This window comes from Heloderma suspectum, chromosome 10 (assembly GCF_057233095.1).
Source record: "Heloderma suspectum isolate Gila_16-S chromosome 10, 16-S_ref, whole genome shotgun sequence".
Lineage (NCBI taxonomy): Eukaryota > Metazoa > Chordata > Lepidosauria > Squamata > Helodermatidae > Heloderma > Heloderma suspectum.
In genome coordinates, this window is record NC_139467.1 from 28,109,953 (window position 1) to 28,129,462 (window position 19,510).

Here is a 19,510-nt window from a genome sequence, read left to right on the forward strand (position 1 = left end):
CTCCTCCTCCTCCTCCTCGTCCACGCACCACATCCTGATGCCCCCCACATGGCACAACACAGGAAGCTGTTCCCGCGCCTCAGAGCCGGGGGGCTGCGCTGTACGACGGTTGCTCACCACAGCAGCCGCAGCCAGCCCAAAGCAAACGGCGCCTTCACGCAACCTCATTCCCCGGGCCATACATCACTCTCCTCTCCCCGCCCCGCGTGGAGGAGGAGGTCCTTTTCTGCGCCGCCGCCGCCGCCGCCAGCGAGCCCGCGTCGCCTTCTCCCCTCAGCACTCACCGTCCGTCTCTCTCGCGCTCCCCACACAGAAACACGCACACCTCGCTGAGGTAAAGCGAAGGAGAGGGGGGGGGCGGTTGGAGAGAAGAAAGGGCGCGCTGTGGAACCGCCTGGCCCCCGGTCGCCTCCCTCGCCTGCCAGCGGGCGATGCTGGGCGCTGGTAGCACTTCGCGACGGCCGAGGAGAGGGCCCCAGCTCGGTCTCGCTCTCTCAATCTATCTCCCTCAACCGCCTCGCCCCGCCCCATAACATAGTAGTAAATTTCTATTGGTCGAGAGGAGAAGGCGGAGCCGATTTGAGGCTCCACCATTCGCTACGGGGTGGGGGAAAGGGGGGGGGGTTAAACCGGAGCGAAGAGAAGCAGCGTGTGGTAAAAGGGAGGAGGGAGAAAGGGGGCAGCGCGCGCGGGGCACGCGAGGGGGAGGAGGGTTTATTTGAAGAGAGAGAGAGAGGGGCGCGCGCGCCAGAACGACCCGGGGGCGGGGGAAGGGGCGCGCGCTTCTGTGGAGGCTCGAGACCCAAACAAACCCCAACGGCCATCTGGGCCAGCTGTGAGGGGATGGGGCGGGCGCGCGCGCTCCTGTTAATCGTGTTAGCCTGGTTGGAATGAAAAGGCTGCGTTTCGCGTCAGCAGTGGCCAAGATTCATCTTCCCCACATAAAGAACACTGAGGAAAACAATACTGATAATTTCTCGCCACAGGCCCCTTCTCAAAGGGCAGGGGCGCCACGGTGCAATAAAACAGCAGCAACATTAACATTACACTTAGGTGGGCTTTAAGCACAGAATAAGAACCTAAGAGCAGCCCTGCTGGAACGGACCAACTGGTCAACCACCCTGTTTCGCACAATGGCCAACCAGATGCTTTCAAGGAAACAGGCATTCCCTCTTGTTGGTCTTAAAATAGCTGGTATTCTGAGAGGTACACTGCCTCTCCACGTGGAGCGTTCATTTAGGCCTCGTGGCGTAATGGCTTTTGATACACCTCTCCGGCATGGATGCATCTCTGGTCCAGGGATTGGCAACCTTTGGGGGCCTGTGGACACATTTGGCAATTTTAGACACTGCTCTGGCTGCCTCCACAAATGGCTACCATGGGGTGTGGTTAGTCACAAAGGACAACCTGCCCAAAAGATTGAATACGAGGCACAGGTGGGGTCTGAGCCTGAGCATACTAAACAACAACTTTGAACCCATAGTTTTCAGTGCTCACAGAAACCTATTTTACCAAATGCAAATTCTTTTTCTCTCCCCCACCTCTGCCGGCTAACCTATTCCCTCCTATTTCTTTTGCTTACCAGGCAGAAATGACAAGAATCCCCTATTCTTTATTCCCTTTTCTTTGGTGGCTGGGCACGCTGCAGAGGGAAGTCTCGGTCTGCAGTTGCCCGCCATCTTCATTTCCTAAGAACATCTCTGAACCCCATGTGTGGCCCAGAGTCATTCATGGGAAATTAAGGTGGCAGCATCTGGAGGCCCTCACTTTCCTTTGAAGCAATCCTGGTAAGGGGGAGGGCACCTCAGCGGGCACCAAGAAAGGTGACCACGGGCACACTTGTGACCACAGGCACACCTTGCCTACTCCTGGACTATTCTCTTTTTACCATCATCTAAGCTGTAACCATCACCACATCTTGTGGTAGCGAATTCCATAAAGTAATTGCATGTTCGATGTGAAGTTTCTTTCTTTTGTCTTCCCTGCATCTACTGCCAATAAGTTTGATAGGGGTGACACCTTTCTTTCTAGCACAGACATTATTAGGCAGCTTTGCCAGCAGGCTCTTATTTAAAAAGTAGCAGTATTCCTACACACACACACACACACCCTTAAACAAAGAAGTCCCATGCTACTTACTTTGCTTCCCCTGTAAGATAGCACTATGAGCACCATTGCAGTGTCCCTTGCTTTTTGATCATCCTCATTATTTATATAGTGTTTGTAATGTACACAGTGCTTCCTATCTTTATTCCACTTCGTTCCTGATCACTAACCACTTAAGAACAAGATGCTGGTATTTGTGGTGACAGGGAAATGCAGCCATTTGACTTCCCCTTAGCCTTTTCCTGCTCCTACCTCCCCCCCGCCCCGCACCCCTTGCTTCAAGTCTCTCATGTCTCATAATTTAGCATCTCCACTCTTCAGACTGCACCTATCCACTCATTAGCATGGAAGTTCTGGAGAACCAGTACCTGTGCTAACAGCCTCAATGGTGGCTTGTTTCCTCGCCTCTCCATCAACTATTGCGGTCATTGTGGTACCCCTCACTAAATCCCTACACCAAGTTCTTGCCCACTCCTGGTTCTTGCACATGCTTCTTGTACACAGAAACTTATAGAGTTGGAAGGTGCCTCAGAGATCATCTAGTCCAATCCCTATTATGCAAGAAATCCACTACTGCAACATCCCTTATAGTTGACCATCTTCATGGCTTCCCCCCTCCCCCACTTCTTTCTCTATTCTTATATCCCAACACATCCCTTCCTGTGATCTTTGCTCATCCAGCTCTACCACCCTCAGCTGTCCAAAGATCTCCTGCTCCCTGAAAAAGACTCCGCCCTTTCTCCCTTGCTGCGCCTCATAGAGGTAATTGCCTCCCAGTCACCTCTGTTTGACCACCTCTCTAACTTCCTTCAAATCCCCACCTTTTCCTTGAACCCATTGGAACAATCCCCTAATCTCAGTGTATCATATTGTAACTAAGCCAGAGTACATGTAATTGAAATAATTGCATATTCTTCTCCTGTTTATCTCTATCTCCATTTCCCTCTCCTTCCTCTGTTGATTCCCTGTGTCTATTTTTAGACTGTAAGCCCCTTCGGGTAGGGATCTGTCAAACATGTTCTTTGTAAAGTGCAATGTATGTAGATGGTGTTACATAAATTAATTAATTAATTAATTAATTAATTTTAGGGAGCAAGAGGCAGGACCAGACTTTCTTTCTCCAGATCTAGTGGATATTCCTTCAAGAGGGGGTGGGATTCCTCCAGGGAGCAGGGTTTGGAGGCAAGGCAGCCCTCCTGTAGAAAACCAAAGAGGCTCCGCAGGTCATATGCAGAACTTCTATGGGCCAGAGGTTCAGCATCCTTGAGATAAGGAATGATTCTTCCCCAAGGTGCCACGGGAGTAGGGGGAGAATAGGTACTGCTTTCAGTGGTAAAGCTGCCATGTACTGCCTCCCCTTCTCCATTTCTGAGGCTTTCCAGAGGCATCTGCTCAACCACTGTGTGAAATGGGTATGCTGGAATAGGCGAACCTTTGGTCTGATCCAGCAGGGCTCTTCTTATATTCTTATGAGGTTGCCAGTAACTTGATAGGGTGACTACCATATCAACTTTTTTTTTTTTAAGGGCTGGAAAAGAAGTCATACATCCTGAACATTTTATATTAGTAAGGTCCTTAAAGCAGAGACATGTCCTATTCTACTTTGTAGAACAGCACCATGCACATTGATGGCATAGCAATAGTAACAACAAGAAGAACAATAATGAGTAATAGTAAGATCAGGAAGAAGAATTGTGCCATAATCATTTAAGTCTTTTGTCTGCATCTTTTTTAAACCTAAATTTGAAAGCAAACCAGCTTGCTCAAATGGGCACTGAAGAAGGAAGTTGTAATGAGATAGGGCCTTCAAACGGGAAAGGGACAGTTTCCACCTAATGTTTGTTTTGAAGGGAAGTGTATGGGGGGAAGGGGGAATCCAGATTTAGGTGCACACAGCTGAGCTGGCAGAAGTGGACTTCCTCACACCTCCTCCCCACAGCAGCCTCTTCAGCCCCCTCAAAATGCTGCACAGAGGGTCAGAGGACCCTACTGAACTGGGTAAGTTGTGGTACGAGGTGAAGGGGGTGGATCCCTGAAAATCAAATAGAGTAGAAGCATCTTCTGTGAGTGGAGCTCCACCTATGGCACGTGCCTCCACCCAAGGTTGGGGGTTTCTCCAATTCTCCCCTCAGCTTTTTGCACTATAGTCTACCCCATTCAGCATTTTGGCTGGACTGGAGGGGGTGCCATGGGGTGGAGGGGTGGGGAAGTCTGCTTCCACTAGCCCAGTTGTACATATCTGACTCTGGATCTCATTCATACACACACACACATATATACATACACAGAGGGCAGGAACTTGGTAGGCAAAGACTAGGGCAGGCGCTTGGCAGCTTAGGACTGCCAGTGATGCACAACAGCTCTGTTGTACACCAGTCTATTATTTCAGATGCTACAGCACCAGAATGTGATGTAGTTATGCTGCCTGGCTAATGTACAAGGTTCTGTTGCTGACATACAAAGCCCTGAATAACTCAGGACTGGGGTACCTAGCAGACCGCCACCCCCTACATACACCCAGCCAACCTGTAAGATCTTCAGAGGAGGCCTTGCTAGCAATTCCATGACTAATAGAATGTTGCCACGTAACATCTTGAAAACAGCCTTCTCAGTAGTGGCATCCACCCTCTGGAACACCCTCCCCCATGTGGTTCAGGAGGCCAAAAATTTGGCCTCCTAAAAATGTGCTTGCTTACGCAAGCTTTCCCTGGCATATAATTGATTATGGCACTGCTTCATTTTATTGTTTCTTTTCATTGTATTTTTAATTTATCTTTGTTATTGTCATTGGTCATTAACAGTTTATTTTAAGTTATTTTTAATACTTTTGTATGTAAACTGCTTAGAGCTTTTATTCTATTAATAATTATTTTATCCTATTAATACAAGTATTCTTAATAAATAAAATAATACCTAGGTACAGTGGAGAAAGGTGAGGCATGATATTTTAAGAATACATTCCATAACTGTATAGATAAGCAACATCCAGGCCTCCTTCTCCTCTTCACTGACATGAACACTGGTGCCTGTACACCTCTTGCTTAAGCAGCATGCCAAAAAAAAACTTGTAACTTGGTACCCATGTACGTGAAATGCAACTCTTACACCAGCAGGGCTACTTTGCCAAAGCACGAGAGAAGAGCAAATATCCCAAGGTTCTTAAGGTAGAAGAGAAATTCATATCACTCCGGTAAAAATAGTCACGGGGTTACAGTTGTCATTAGAAGTGTATGTGAGAGAGAGAAGAGAAAAATTTCTCCTTCAATGCTTGCTCCCCAACATAATATCAGTGGTGATGTTGCCACCATCTAGTATGGTGTAGTACTTAAGAGTGGTCAACTAGGACTGGAGAGGCCTAGTTTCAAATACCCCCTTCAGTCATGAAGCTCATTTAGGCCAGTAACTTTCTGCCTGCCAAGCTGAGCAGGATGGCTACATGTGTAATGGTTTGGGGAAGAAGGAGCCACAGCTTAGTGGCTGAGCATATGCCTTGTATGCATATGCCTTGGCATCTTCAGGTAGCGCTAGGAAGGAATCCTGCCTGAAACTATGAAGAGCAGCTACCAGTCAACAATAACGGTAGATGTACAAATGGTCTGACGGTATAAGGCAGCTTCCTATGTTCCTATAAAGAGAAACACATTCCTTTTAAGTGGCTTTTAATATATGTATGTATTCAAGTATATATTACATTCATCTTCTCCTGCCATATGAATGTGCAGAGCATTAAAGTCAACCCCTGAGGCTCTCTTCTGGGTCCCTCCACCATAAGAAGTATGGCAGATAAGCATGAAGGACAAGGTCTTTTCTGTTGTGGCACCAGCACTTTGGAACACCCTTCCAGGTGAAAGCCACCTGGGCCCATCTCTGCTCTACCTGTCCACTAGGCAACTAGGATGCACCTTTTCCAATGGGCATTTTTCTATTTGGCTGCTGGTGCTTTTACATGACCCAGAGTCAGCCTATTGTGGATAGAAGGGTTCTTTCCATCTGTGGACGGCTTCTGATTCAGCAGAGCATTTCCACTGCCAGAACGGGGGAAGAGGTGAATTTCGCCAGTTCCCCCTTCCCCTCCAGTCCCCTATGCCCCCTGAAAATACGCTGTAGCCAGTTGGGGGAGCCTCCAGAACAGCATGGGGGCTGCAGAGAGAGGCGGAATCAGCAAAGAATACCTCCCCCTTCTTCCCACTGGCTGGAGTGTCCTGAGCAGAACTCCACTCTGGGAGTGCTCCCACCGATGGGGGTAAAGCCCAGAACCAACCCAATAGTCTTCAGCTTGTTATATATTTTCCCCCTGGTGATTCTGTTATTTGCCATCTTGATTAATAGGATAGAAAGTTGAGATGCAGATGCATACATAAGGTATACTTGCAAGGTACCAAGGAAGAACTGGGGGCGTATGGATACAGCTTTTGCCTACACTGTTCTGAATCTATTATAATTCAGTGAGAGCCTTGCTACTAACCTGGGCAAATAAATGTTAGGGGAAAACAATGTTTGTTTTCAAGAGGGAAAAGAAAGGAAACCAAACAGGCTCCGTTCAAAGTCAGAAGCGTCATCCTTTCACCTCCAGTTTTGTGTGTCCGAGCCAGCTGGCTGCAAATCTGCATTCGGGGAATTTCAAACCATTTTGCTTTCTCCCTTGGGGTTCCATGGCACAGACAGCACCACAGGAGATGCTAGTTGCTGACAATAGACTGCTCATGTTGTGGAAGAAACACACAGATGCAGCCCCCCACGTGCTAAGGGCCTTTTCTGGGGGGAAATGTTTCTAGTCATGCATATTAATAATGACAGGCAACTATAAAGATTTCGTTAAAATAAAGACATTGGGCTGTATTAAACAGATTCAGTGCTTGACAGTTTCTTGAATGGATGCCATTTGAGGAGGCGTAGCTGCTGAATCCTAGATTCTTTCAACTTGTCATCTAGCACAAAAACAAACATTGGTCATTAAGAGAGGGGTTGAAATGACATGATTAGAGTCGTGATTCCTCCTAGGGCTAATAGTTAACAGGATAGAGAGGTGAAGGGATTATAGTGAAAGAAAGAGCAGTCAAGCTAAGAGATCAGAAAAGTTTATTGGTTTGCAAGGAACAATGCAGGTGGGGAAATGGGCAGGCCACCATCAGGGGATTTCAAAGACAGAAAACAGACTAGGTCACTGTTGATCACAATTTTCTTCCAGAGAATGAAGACTTATATCTCAGAAGTACAGAGGTACTATTTTAATCACAGTTTATTTATATATATTTTAAAGTGTTTCACTTCAGCAGGGAAAAAACAGTGGCAGCTGTTTAACGCTTTGGCCACATTTTGCTTTCCACACATGCATAAGCCGAAAGAGACCTGACTGTGCCTCAGAGACATAAAATGACACACACATAACACATTGTTTGCCATATAACAGTTACTTAAGAACCTGATACATCTATGGTGGCCACTCATGAATCGCCAAAAAAGAGGAAATGCGTCTCACACACACACAAAAGGACAGTGATTCATATAAAATGTGCATATGCTCATTTATATGTATAGATGCAATTTAGAAATTATTATTAAAATTTAAATAGAAATACAGTCAGTCTCATCATAGTGTGGAAGACTATGACCAGGTGACCTGCCTCTTCAGTCTGCTGTCCAGGTGCTAACTCTTGATGGGCAACAGTTCTTATGGTTCTTTATCTCTAAATTGGACAGGATAACCCTTCCAACAGAAGAAGCCTTCAAACAGAGGATGGTTCTTTATAAAAGAGGACACATGGCCACCTTACCTGGGAACATTCACAAGATCTCACATATATTCCATTTTAGTTCAAACTGCCATCACTAGTACCCCTGCTTCTGTCTTCACCATCACTTACACAGAGTGTGATCCTTGTGGTACTGAGATCAGGGCAGAAAACTGATCCTTTATCATTCTAATTATTCTTATTGGGGGAGGGTACAAAACCTGTGTCATATTGGCTTCTATACTTTGGACACATGAACAATTGGGGTGAGGAGACAGACTGTACCACCTCAATATCTTTGTGTATTTGAATCAGAGCACATAAATACAAAACATGAAGAGAGGTATTTTTATGTTTCAACAATGTATTTTGTAGCATTTTCACCCACCATTGGAATGCAGCTCCCAGGAGCTTCTCTAAAATGGAATTCAACCTTCGGCTGAAAGAGATTCTGTATCCCTATGTAGGGCCTTCCCTGTGATGGCACCACAATCCACTCCCCAAAAAGGCTTACTAAGGGCACAATCCTATGCATGTTTAGACAGAAAAACGTCCTACAACTCCCAGCATTCCCCAGCCAACGTGGACTTTTTTCTGTCTAAACATGCATAGGATTGAGCCCTAAGTTATGTCACTTTAGAGTCTGAGATGTTCATTTCCTCCATATCGTTGGGAAAACCATAGAAGGGGGGGCTAAAGTTTTCTTGCCCCTTTTATGATGTCAAATTAGCTTTGGATGCTTTGGCACCCATATGCCCAAGCACCTCATGCTTTCAGTTCTTACACTACTCAGTCATGTCCAAAGAGCAACTTGCTAAGAAAAAGATTCAGACTGTGCATTCACGCACAGCTCGCACATTTTTCCCATGCAAATCCTCCAAACAGACATTATGGCAGCAATGAAATAAGCAAATGCACAAGACACTTGAGCAACTGAGTGGCTGCCAGGTTTTGCATATCCAAAGTTGTTGATGCAGGTTTACTGCTGCTGTTCATGGTCTGTTATAATATGTGTAATGTTTATGTTGTTCATTGCTTTGTGCATTTTTGTATACAAAAGTGGTATTAAAGTTTCAAATCATTAAGTTCCTGTGTTGATACCAATTTTCACATGGGACACCAAGCTTGCTGGAACCAAGGCACTGTCCAGGATCTTGGGTAGAAGTATGCTAAATTCCCCCCTCCCTTTCAGGATTTTATTTGTTTTCTTTGCTCAAAGCCTCATTCATAATTTCATTCATCAAAATCCTTTTTTTTTAATGTTTTATACATTACCTTCTCATTTGTTTTGGTACTCACTTTCATCTTCAGGGGTTTTTTTTAGTTGCTGTTCTTTTGTCTTTCATTTCATTTTTTATACCTGCCTATGACAGCAAGTGGAGTAAACATCAGTGGCCCCTACTGGTGGCTGCCATTTTGTTTTTCCAAGAATGCCCTAGACACTGTGCTGTTCCAAGGCATTGTGGGGGAAACAAAATGGTAGCCAACAGGAATAGTGCTTCCATAGGTGGACAGTTCCCCCACCCCAACCCCCAGAATGACACAGTGACTATGACATCCTAGGAAAAACAAAATGATGGCTGCCATGAGCAGTTGTCAAAGTAGAAGGTAATCCCCCCACCCATAAATTGAACAAATCATTCCGCTGTGCATTATTTTAGAAACAAATGGAAATGCAACAGAGTGTGAACCACCCAGAGCGCTTCGGCTATTGGGCAGTATAGAAATAAATAAAAAATAAGAATGGTCCCAATTTTCTATTTGTTCCAAAACTAACATACACTCAGTTCATATGAGGAATATCCCATAGCATGGAAGTCGATAGCCCTACAACAATGTTGGAAGCTAGGCAAAGCAATTGCTTTGTGTAGTTATTAGTATACTTTACAACAGTACAACCTCATTACAAGGAAAAGCCCTTTTAAAAAAAAAACTGGGCTTCAATTATGCTTCCTACAAATAGGCAGAACTGAAGAGCTTCCTCATTAGAGACATTCAGTGTTGATTCCTTTCCCACTAAAAATGCATTTTCAGCACTCAAATTGTGGACCAATATTACACATTTGGAGGGCATTCAAGACAGTTGGAAACCAAGGCATATTTCCAAGGGAATAAACTTACTATAAAAACAGAGAGTCGACACTGACCAACAGTGTGTTCTCACAATAGGCGGACAACGTGGGGCTAAATCCAATGGCAGCAGGAGGGACGGGAGTCATTAAAAATTAAGACGACAGACTCTCTGCTTTGTTCCTTGCCTATATCTTCCCATTACTTTGTCTATTTTAGCAAAGTTTGGCAGCATAAGTAGTCAGAACTTGCCAATAGCAGCAGTGTTATTATTTTGTAAAGGCCCTTGAAAATTTTACAACTACGCAACATTCAGGCACATAAAACAAATATTCAAACAGTGCCATTTCCATTGCTAATACATTGCAATGCTTTTGTGTTGGGTAAAAGTTGATCTGGCATAAGTGATGGGCAATATAAGCTGTAGCCCACTGAACAAACGTTCCACCTCACTGTATCAGAGGGAGAAGAGACAGCAAGAACATTTAGTTCCTTCCTTCCCAGAACTGTCTTGTACCTAAATTTGTTTTATTTTCGTCTTCGTCTTCATCTTCCTCTTCCTTTCTTTTTCTTTTCTTTTTAAATCATGTATTAAATCATATACCAATGTTTTAAAAATGAATCACCTTTGACTGCATTGGCAGAAAGGGGGCATATAAATATAGCAAATAAATGAATAGTCTTTGGTCTGGTCAAAACATGCAGCACAGTGTGGAGGTAGAATCCTGAGGTGGTAGAATGGGCTGCACCACTGCAGACTGCAGGTTGGAGACACCATATCTAACTACTGCCTTGCATTAAAAAGAGCTCCCTGCAAGAAGAAAGTTAATGCACCAGAGAGAATGTTATATCCCAGCTCATTCCTTGCTGTGCTAATTCACTATTTGCAAGGGGGTGGGGATTGTAATGCAAGCAAACATTAGAAATGGTATCTCCCACCTGAAGTCAGAAGTGGTACAGTCCCTTCCACCACCTCAAAACTCTACCAGTTCTTTCCCACTTCATTCTGTTGCCCGTCTGAGAAGATCTGAGCTTATATTGCTGTATATGGCTAATCGTTTCACCATAGCGGCTCTACTGGACAAAACTGGTGGAAGCTCTTCACCAGTATGCAGCATGTACAGTATGTAGCATTTCCCACACCAATCAGTGACAGTTTGATTTTATGGCCACATTTCCATAGACATTTCCACCATTAAAATGGTGTCTTTGAAAATGGTCCAGAACCTTCACCTGGTCCAAAACAGGACAGCAAGATTGCTAACAGGGACTGACCAACATGATCATATTATGCCAGTACTTTTCCAGACCCAATTCAAAGTGCTGGTATTAACATCCAAAACCCTAAACAGCTTGGGACCAGGTGATCTGAAGGACTGTCTTCTCCCACATGTACCTGCCTGGACCCTAAGATCATCTTTCGTGGTCCTTCTTCGAGAGCTCCTTCCAAAAGAAGTGAGGCAGGTGGCTACCAGGAAAAGGTTTTTTTTCTGCTGTGGCACTCCAGTTGTGGAATGGGCTTCCTAAAGAGGCTCTTTCCAGCCCCAAGTGAAGACCTTTTTTTATTTTCCCAGGCATTTTTAGCATTCCAGGTTTTTTTAGCTCCGTTGTTTTAAATCTGCTATTGCATTTTAAATCTCTGCATTGCTGCTAGGTTTTACTCTAGTTGTATTTTTATACTGTCATTCTAATCTATTATATTTTATATTGTATTCTATGATGTATTTTGTGGTTTTAATTTTTGTGAACTGCCCAGAGAGCTTCGGCTATTGGGCAGGATAGAAATGTAATACGTAACGAAATAAATTAGATTGGTATTTCACCAAGATTCTCAGAATTGCCTAATGGCATTATCAGAGGCTCAATACACCTAAACCTCTATTTATTTATTTTTCCAAACAAGCACCACAAACACTATACCCAGCCTGCAGAAAGGGAGTACAATTATCTATAACCTAAGTGAATTGCAGAAGCTCTATATACCAATAGCATAGTTATTCTCCCAGTATGCATCTTTATGAAGCAAAAATAGCACAATCTCTGGATAAGAGGGAAGCATCAGCAGGTTCAAGGCAGCCCTAAGGTTTACAGAATTACACATCATGTTTAGGAGGGTGACTTAAGTGGGGGAATTCAAAACAGCCCATGAGGACTGAAGGTGCTGACTGTTGAGAGAGGGAGAAGGGGGAATAGATGGAAGATGCTGGAAGATGGAATGGCTGGCATCCTGAACAGGAACTCCATGCTACAACATGTTGTTGGAGATCCCACTTGTTTATGCTGGAATTCATCCGAAATGAGATTTAAGAAACACGTCATACAGTGGCATTACACACATGTAGTGCAGCCTATGTCAAAATTAAGTAGCATATGGGACAGAAAAGATTTAAACAGGAGCAACCATTGAACATCTGTTGCTAAAAAAATCCATATTAAAAGGGGAAATGGTGTTGCCCCATACACAGTCCATCCAGTCTGATGTCCCACCTACCTATAGCTTGGCATGTCCATGCATTTAAACAGAGATGGCCAATTTCTGAAGCCCAAGAGGGCTGTATACACTGAGCACCCAGCTGACTAGAAACCAGCTCAGTCATGCAGAGTGCATTCCACAAAAGGACAACCGTTGTGGCAGTGGATGGCTGCAAAGATAAAGGTAGGACACTGATTTATGCCAGGTCAGACTATTTGTCCATCCAGCCCCGTATTGTTGACTCTGACTGGCATCAGCTCTCTACAGTTCCAGATAGAGTTCATTCCCACCACCTGCTACCTGATGCTTTTAGCTTGACATCCCTGGGATTGCACCAGGGACCTTCTTGATGCAAAATGTGTGCTCTCCCACTGAGCTACGGTGCCTCCCCACTGGGCTTTTGGGGACCCTTGGGCAAGACACTGTCAATGGGCTGCCTCCCTCTGTGAGTCTACCTTTTCACTGCCAGAGTCATTAGCTGCTATTGCTCCTCATCCTCTTTCTCATCATGGCTACTACTCGCTTGCTTGACAGGCAGAGAGCTAGTGGGCAAGTAGCAGTGGCAGCTGCTGCTCCTCCTTCTCAGCCACCATTCTCTGGGCCAGAGTGAGAGGCAGGGGAACATGCAGGTGAAGAAGAGGAGCATGTCCACTGGGCTCTTGTCAGTTGGCCCCTGCTGGGATGTGGGCCCTTGGCAGGTGCCCAACCATGCCTATTCTTGACGCCAGCTCTGCTGCCTCTCAAAAAGGAGATCTTTACTGTTCCTAAATCCACATTCCTGGGAGCAACCCGCAATGAAATAAATGTGACTTAGTTCTGAGTAGACACGTATAGGATTGCACTGTTAAAAGGCAAAGCCTCAGAAGAGGCTTTCCCAATATGGCACCAAGACAGCGCTGTCCAGAGTTGCATCCCAGACCCCTTAGATTAGGGTGCATTTCCCTGGTTTTGAGGCTATTTGTAGCTACCTACAGATTAGACAGGTAAAAGCACGACATCTCAATTAAAGACAAAAATATCTTGTAACCAGAACAATTGCAAGTGTTAGAACTAAAGAAATGTCATCCAATGTTATGTTAGAACAGGAGCAGGCCACATGTGGCCCGTGGCCTAATTTCAAAAGCCCCTGCAAGCAATTAGTGCAGACGTCTGGCAAGAGTGATCTGTCCCTCTGTGGCAGCCCACTGGATGGGGAGGAAGAGAGCAGGGGAGGAAGAGAGAAAGGGGAGAGAGAAAGGGTGGCAGTAGCACAAAGAGAGAGACAGAGACAAGGTAATGGGGGGATAGAGAGAGAGAGAGAAAAGGAAGGAAGGAAGGAAGGAAGGAAGGAAGGAAGGAAGGGGCAGCAGTGGCACAGAGAGAGAGAGGGAGAGAGAGAAACATAGGCAGAGACAATGTGATGGGAGAGAGAGGGAGGGAGGGGTGGCAGTGGCACAGAGAGACAGACAGAGAGAGAGAGAGAGAGAGAGAGGTAATGGCAGAGGGAGGGGGTGGCAGTGGCATAGAAAGAGAAATAAGGTGATAGCAGGGGGGAGAGATTAGGATGGCAGTGGCACAGAAAGAGAGAGAGAAAAGGTAATGGCAGAGAGGGGGTGGCAGTGGCACAGAGAGAGAGAGAAAGAGAGAGAGAGAGAGAGAGAGGGTGATAACACAGAGAGAGGTGGGGTGGCATGTGCCACTGCAACCCCCCTCTCTCTCTGCCATCACCCAGAGAGAGAAAGAGAGACATAGACAAGGTGATGGTAGAGAGAGAGAAGGAATGGCCCCACTCACCAGTGGGCCCCCCAACAAATTACCCCTGAGTGGATGGGGCCATTGAGGAAAAAAAGGTTTTAGAACAACCAGTTACTACTTCCGATTGCTGAATTTAGAAATATCCATTGCATTTAAAGTGTGCAGAAAGTCTCCCTACTAGACTCTGAGAGGCTGGACCAAGTGGTCTCTGGGCCTAGATGCAGCCCACAGGCCATCTCTGTATTAGTGGAAGGGGGGAAAGTCTTCTATGAAGACTTTCTAGGAAGAAATTGTTCCATTGTCACTGAAGCCACAATGGAATCATCAGAGTCATCATGGTTGTTTTTTAAATCTGCCTTACCAAAAGCAAATGTATTGATGAAAGGCGAATGGAATTTAAACATATGTGATCAATATGAGATTTTATTTGGCTGGGATTACAGCTAAAACATACCAGATCTAGATGACAAATTAATACTACTGCTATTACATTTTTAATCATCCAAAGAGCTCAAGGCATGCACCATACATAGTCTCTCATTTCATCCTCACAGCAAACCTGCGTGGTAGGTTAAGTGGAGAGACAGTGAGTGGCCCAATGTTAGCCAATAAGCTTTGTGGCAGAGCTGGAATTTGAACTTGGGACTCTCCAAGTCCAACACTCTAACCACTACACCACACTGACTCTATCTACATCTTTTTGTATTTAGGAAAAACCACATAAATCTAGATACAGATGTAAGTACACAGAGAGAGAGACACACACACAAATTATTTATTTGTTCATTCCATTTCTATACTACCCAATACCCTTCAGAACAATTAGTTTTTAGAACAAACTGATGTACTGCAAGAAAAGAGTTATATATGTGACATTTAGTTTGATTTATACTTCCCCTCCTCACTTTCCCTCAGACTTTAAAGGTTCAGGCAAATAATGATTTTAGAATGATGAAAAGGCTCTTTGACGACACACCAAAGAGACACACACTCGCTAAACCCCTGTAAATTAAATTGTAACTAGCTTATACCAGTGCCTGCTTCAACTTGCTTCTGTTTAAGAAATGTTATTTTCTTGTAAAAGAAAAAAAAATCCTCCTTAATCCTAGCATTAACCTTGTTTATTTTATTTTTTTATTTATTTAGCTTCATGAAAAAGAGTTTCCAGATTTGCTTTTATGGCCTCTGTGTTCCAAATAATAAGAAAAACAAGCCGCGTAAGCTGGTCTGGAATGTTTCTTTGGGCGCTGGGATTTTATAAGAGAGGGGAGAAGAGAAGAAGATGAAAATACTGCAGAGCTCATGACAAAATAATAAGAATTGAATCTGGCTGCCTCTTGTGGTCTGGAACAAGAAAAGTGAAAGGATTTTATTCCGAGGCTATAAATAACTATTGCCATTTACATTCAAAGACCAGCCAAGGAAAATTGCAGCCCCCAAAGGATAACAGTGAAGACTGCTTGAGAACCTGAAGGTACAGGAGTTACAAGAAAGCACTTTGCAGTCCTAATCAAGGCATTTCCTACCAAGCCAAATAGTCCTCTGTGTCTCCATGTATTTCCTTTGGCAGGAAAATAATTAAGATGGTTAGCAGCGGGCACCATGGACCAAGGTGTGCATAGCCGCAGCATCATTATATTGCAATGTACATGATGAACCTACTGATGCTTTCCCACCATATTAAACCTTTCCAAAGCTGTCACGGCTCTTCTTGAGGTACACATCCCACACTGGATTCTCACACTGATCTCGCTTGTGTTTTTCTTGTCATTTATCTGCCTTCTTCCCTCCCACCCATTAAATCCGTTAGGTTCAGCAAATCGGTGAAAAGTCAAAAGGGAAAGTACATTTTCCCCAGCAGCTTCACACTTTGGGATGGATGATTTCAACTGTCTCTTTATAGGATATAAATGGCTCCCAAAGAAAAGCCATACACAAATATCAATACACTCATTCAAAAATGGTTATGTGTAGCTTCCATAGCCTTTTTTTTTTTTTTTGCTTTTGAAAAACTTTTCTGCTCCTTAGAAAATCAGGTGCTTACAGGCCATTACAAAGCCATACAGTGGGAAGGGATGTCAAGGGTCACCCATCACCTGCAACAAATTTGTACCCAACATGAGCAGAGGAATGCCCAGGAACATGCACCCACATCGAGGCTGATGGGGAAGGAAATGGGGCAGGTGCAATTGGCAAGACTGTCTGAGACAGTTGTAGGCCAGGGAGTTGAATTAAATTTCGGAGAAGCTCTCAGGGGCTGCATTCCAGGGGTGAGCAGGGCCAAAGACAAAGAGGCCGGGGTGGGGGAGAATAAAAGAGGAAACAAAGGGGTCTTCCAGAGAAGGCTTTTATCCAACCATCACCCTGCCTCAATCACAGAATTTCATTATAGGTTCAGATGATTATGTCTTCCACTCGTAACCCCCTCTGTGTTTTCCCAGCACTTCTTCCAGCTTTATCCTTACCACATAAAATCCATTCAGGAGAAAAAGACAGAACAGTTGCACAACACCTTCTAACTGGGAGTGTTAGAGCCCTCCAATCGGAAGCACCCTAAATAAATTATCAACTGTGTGGCACAGCTTTTGAGAGATAACTGGGACAGAAGAGCCCAAAGTAGGTGGAGGGACTGGTATGAGAACAGTAGTTACACAGATTGTAACGCATACTCAACACACTTGTATTTAGTATGTTGCTTTGGCCCAGAATTACCTGCTGAGGCTGCGGGTTCTAATTCTGTCTCCTGGTGTACCAAGGGGCACCTAGAGCCAGTACTCACTGGATTTTCTGGAGAGCCAGTATGGTGCCTTGGGTAGAGCAGCCTTTCCCAGCCTGATGCCCCCCAGATGCTTTGGACTACAACTCCCAGCATTCCTGGCCACTGGCCATGCTGGTCAAGGCTGATGGAGTTAAAATCCAAAACATCTGAAGGAGGGCACCGGGTTTGGGAAGGCTGGGTTAGAGGGTTGGACATAGACAAATCCCTACTTTGCCATGGAACTGCTTGGATGATTTTGGGCCAGTCACACATTCCCTCGCAGGGTTGTTGTGAGGTTAAAGAGAAAGGAGATTAAACAGAAGGGAGCAAAAAACATCTACACTTTGAAGGAAGGGCAGGATAAACACAGAACAAAATAAAAGAATGCCACCCCTAAGAACATAAGAGCCATGCTGGATCAGACCAAGGTCCATCTAGTCCAGCATTGTGTTCACACAGTGGCAACCAGCTGCCCACAAGAAACCCACAAGCAGGACATGAGTGCAACAGCATCCTACTGCCCATGTTCCCCAGCAACTGGTATACCTAGGCATGTTGCCTCCGAAACTGGACGTCGCATATAGCCACCAGGACTAGTAGCCTTATCCTTAATAGCCTTAATTTCCTCCACCCTGCCAAATAAAGTACTAATTCAATGGTTAAAATAAAACACCTGCTGGTGTATAATGTACTAACGCCATGCATTAAACAAGTGTTAGCTCCTCTCCCTGCAGCCATTGCAGAGTTGCTCATCTTCCGCCATCGCTACAGCCCCTCTCGACCCTAATATCTATCTTGCTCTGAGAGCTCTATAATGTTGCTCCACTGGTCACCTCTTCAAAAGCCGCTGCTTTCGCACACCAATTAGACACCAGAGCCAGCACAGTCAAAAAAGGGAATAAGTACCATGTCCTGCCCTGTTCCCCTCCCCCTGCCATTCATCATCACACCGACTGCATTAGAGCAGAATACAAGCTCACCCAGCATATCACCTAGCCCAGCTGGTTGCCTCGCAGCACAATGTCAGAGTGCCAAGAGCCAGATGGAAGCAAAAGAGCTTGGTTGCACCATTTACCACTAGATTCTCAATGACTCTCGGCCAGCCTTCCCCAAACCAGTGCCCTCCAGGTGTGTTGGGCTGCAGCTCCCATCATTCACAGCCAACACGGCTGTGGATGGTGGGAGCTGTAGTCCAACACAGCTTGAGGACAACAGTTTGGGGAAGGCTGGTATAGACTAGTGGGACATAAATGTACATCTTTTAATATTACAGCACGAATGCAACGGGGCACAATCCAACCACAGTACAGCCCTTTTTAGGTTTGACTGATTACAGGAGAATTAAGCTCTCTCTCTCTCTCTCTCTATATATATATATATATATATATATATATATTCATTCATTCATTCATTCATTGTGAGGGTTTACAGATCTTTATAATGCTATCATTCATAACTTCCTGCCTTTATGTAAGCTGCCTTAGGTATCGAATGATGGTTAAGCAGGGTATCACACCTAAAAATATGAACTTACCTGGGTCTTAAGACTGACCTCAGAGGCCCTGCTCTCAGGCATACCACTGTTAAGGATGAACATATTGACAGGTACCAAAGACAGAGCCTTTTCATTGGTGGCCCCACACCTTTGGAATTCCCTCTCCCAAGTACTTTGGCCCTCTCTCTTGTAGCCTTTAAACAGACCCTATAATTCTTTAGTCCACCAAGCCTTGTACTGATTTTACTGCTGACTTCCTGTATATTTTTATCAGATGCCATTTAAAAAAAAAATCTATTAATATTTATCGTACTGTATGCTGGGAAAGATCGAAGGTAAAAGGAGAAGGGAACGGCAGAGGATGAGATGGCTAGATAGCATCACCGATGCAATGAATATGGACTTGAGCACATTCTGGGAGAGAGAAGAGGACAGGAAGGCCTGGCGTGCTATGGTCCATGAGGTCACGAAGAGTCGGACACAACTTAACGACTGAACAACAACTGTAGTATTCATTAAAACATTATTGTAAGCTAACTTGTGAGTCAGGATATATATATAATAAGCCCTTGTAAACCACACTGATTTAAATAGGAGATAATTTTAACCCAGGCAGTGCCCAGTGTCATTAATCAGTGGGTGTAAGTTAGTCATCTCTTTAATCTTATTTATTTATTATTTAGGAAATGTATAAACTGCCTCTCAAAATAGAACATTTCCTCAAAAATTTTTAAAATGTAAAACACAAGAAGAAGAATAAACACCAGGCAATAATAAACAGAAGAGGATAAATGAGGAATCAAATCATTTTAGCCATAATGTCTCAAAACAGAAAGTGCTTGCAGATGGACAGCGCCAAGCACTAATAAATCATTACTCTTCTGCTGTAAGATACAAGGGGAATTGCGATCAACTTTCCACACTATCTGGGAAGCAGCACTGGGAAAACATGGGAGTACCGCAAAAGGATGACGATGTTGTGGGGAACCCCACTTCACCCACCCATAAAATGTGAGTGAACAACCAAGGTGATTCCACAATAAATCCTTGTCTGGAAGCAGCCAGTGCCACTGAGAACAATCAATAAAACCCTAACCTACACTCTTAGCATGCTTTCAGACAGAAAGCCCCTAGCAGGTGGA

At 44.7% G+C, this 19,510-nt stretch overlaps 1 protein-coding gene across 50 annotated transcripts in view; it reads right to left on the reverse strand.

The window, feature by feature from the left end:
- The window catches only part of EPB41 (erythrocyte membrane protein band 4.1), a 174,363-nt gene that overhangs the window by 111,283 nt on the left and 43,570 nt on the right, over positions 1-19,510 (reverse strand). For 3 of the 50 annotated variants that reach the window (XM_084815662.1, XM_084815670.1, XM_084815665.1), the window contains one exon: positions 285-7,026. The exons of the other annotated variants lie outside the window; for them this stretch is intronic. The gene's annotated coding sequence lies outside the window, so the exon portion shown is untranslated. The remainder of the gene's footprint in view (positions 1-284; positions 7,027-19,510) is intronic. 50 annotated transcript variants of the gene reach the window in all.